The following is a 2,642-nucleotide window of genomic DNA, read 5'->3' as shown; positions in this document are numbered from 1 at the left end:
AAATTATTTTTCCAAATGGTTGGTAGTTACCAGAAAATATACCTGAGTCCAGGGTTTTCTTAGGGATAAGGTTTTTAACTACAAATTCAACTTATTTAAAAGAGATGGAGTTATTTGGGTTGCATATTCCTTGGGCACACCTGAATAATCCAAAATAACTTCCCCACTACAAAATTCTTTAACCTAATTATACATGCAAAGTCCTTTTGGCCATGTAAAGTAATGTTTCTCACTGTTCTAGAATAAGACCGTGAACATATTTACAGGAAGAGGAATATTATTTTACCTATCACAGTTTGGCATGATGTATTGTCTGAAATCTATGTTGCCTAATATTTGCATAGCTTTCCTTTGCTTAGTATACATATGGCCTATCTTTTGCATCCTTTAATTTTTTATCATTTGTGTATTGAAAGTTTGCTTCATGTAGGCAGCGTATAGTTGATTATTGCTTTTTTATGCAATCTGGCACTCTTTGCATTTTAATTGGTGGTATTTACAATATTTACATTAATACAATTACCTTTAGAGTTAGTTTTTTTTTTTAAGATATAAATATTTTCTTTATTAATGACTCCAACCATATTTCTTTAGATACAGGAGTTTTGAATGAAAATACATAGAGAAAATTAGTTTAGATTGCATTATCCTGCAAGTCATTACCAGTAACATACTGCAAAGCAAAACAGCTTGGAAAAGAAGGGGAGGGAAAGGGGAGTGAGGGAGGGAAGATAAAGAAAAGGAATTAAGTTGATCAAGTGGAATATATATATATATATATTTTTAATTTTGGGGAACCTTGAAGTCCTTGCAAGCACAGCTTGCTATTGCAGATTACTTTCCAAACATGTACAAAATGGAACCAAAGCAGAGAACCCCTTAAGAACCTGAAGAGGTACAACATTAAAAGCTACAATTATCCCGTAGCAAGTATTCCTGCCTTCAGTTGCCAACTGTTTCCTCTTCCTGTTCCCAAAAGTATGTCTTCCCCGCGATTGTTTTCATTTCCTTTTTCTTGGCATCTGGGCATGCACAGTTCAGCTCCTTGAGGAAGTCGGATGTTTTTGCCTGCATACGTGTGTGAATATAGGGCTTCGAGCACCTGATGTGGTAGTGCAGGTAGTCTGGGAACGTGTGGATCAGGTTGATGGTGTTGTCTTGATGAGCACTGGCATTGGATTGGCGAGGTAACAGCACGAAGGTAATTTAGCCACACTGTGGCCCACAGTGGCATCGGGATCTTTCAGCTCTAGCAGAGGCTCCCCCGTGTGGCTGAAGCGGACCTATTGGGCTGCGTGGCTGGCTCTGCCCTGCATGAACACCTTTCCAATGACCACATCATCCATCATCCTTAAACACTGTGTTGAAGACTACTGTGACTTTGCCCTTTTTTGACTCAAACATACATGGTCTCATCATTCCTATAATGGATAACTGCCCTGTTCTCTCCTTTCTTGCCCTCTTCTTGGAACTGGAAGTATTTCTCAAAGACGGAGGCAAAACAGTTTTGTTCCAACATGCCAGCCTGATGCACAATGGTATCCTTGGATGCGGGCAGATTTTCAAGGTGATATAGCAAAGACACATTGTATCCTGATTCTGGATTTACTAAGTAACTTCCGTATACCCTCTTTAATAACTCATCAGCACCATGTGCCTAAAGTTCCTTATAAAATTCAAAGAAAAACTGACCATCACTTTTATTTTGTCTCCATTAGGATTTGAAATATTGTAGAGACTGGCTCGACAAGCAGGGTTTCTGAAAGCGCCATATGGTGAGAGAATGAGAAACAAGACTCAAGAATTCAGTGGAAAGTGAGGATAAGAGGACCAACACCGCTCTAAGGTGAAGGTGCCGAAACTGAATCCAAGCCAGCTTAATTACACTTTCAGCCATAAAGGAAAAAACATGCGGGGAGTTAAGCTATAACTCATGTGGCCTTTAGGGCCACAGAACAAAGTGATCGTTAACCATTGAGTAACTAAGAAACAATAATCAACGACAAATCAGTAACTCAGAGTAATATTCTTATCTATAGATTTTCTACCAGATACATAAAACATGTGACTCTGAGACGCCAATTGAGAAACAATCTGGGGTCGGTTTTACAACCTCAGTATCGTATCTTATTTTCAAGACTATGAACTGTTCCCTCTGGACTTGTTCCAAGAGTCTCATGCCTTATAGCATCCAGTTTATCAATAATTATGAATTTCTTTTGCAGCCCTTGCTGGGGCCTGCTTTTCTTTTATTCTTCCTATCTCCTACAAAATATGATAGAGGACTCCATCAAAATCTACAAAAGTTACTTCTACAGCTTCTGGTTTTTTCTCCTCAGCTACGTTCTCAAACTTGAGCATGAGCGTCTCCTCAATGATGTGGTTGCTCACTTCCAGCAGGATCATGGTGGCCACTGGCCCCTGAAGCCTGAACCTGCCTGGGAAGAAGCCACCATCACTGTTGCCTCATGGACAAGCTTGGTCCCCACTGAGCCCCTGGCTCTAGCCGGCCACTTCCAAGAGTTAGGTTTAAATCTACAATACTTGTTCCTTCTTTTATTTGCTCCTTTGTCTGTTCTTGCATTTTTAAATTGAGTATATTTTTTCTGTTTTTATTTTTTATATTTTTTTGCTTACTGACT

The 2,642-nt window shown here is 39.3% G+C and overlaps 1 pseudogene; it reads right to left on the bottom strand.

The window, feature by feature from the left end:
• LOC102178233 lies at positions 943-2,406 on the bottom strand (annotated as a pseudogene).

The sequence above is a fragment of the Capra hircus genome, chromosome 3 (assembly GCF_001704415.2).
Source record: "Capra hircus breed San Clemente chromosome 3, ASM170441v1, whole genome shotgun sequence".
Lineage (NCBI taxonomy): Eukaryota > Metazoa > Chordata > Mammalia > Artiodactyla > Bovidae > Capra > Capra hircus.
Note: the sequence above shows the minus strand (reverse complement) of the source record. Positions and strands in the feature narration are given on the sequence as shown.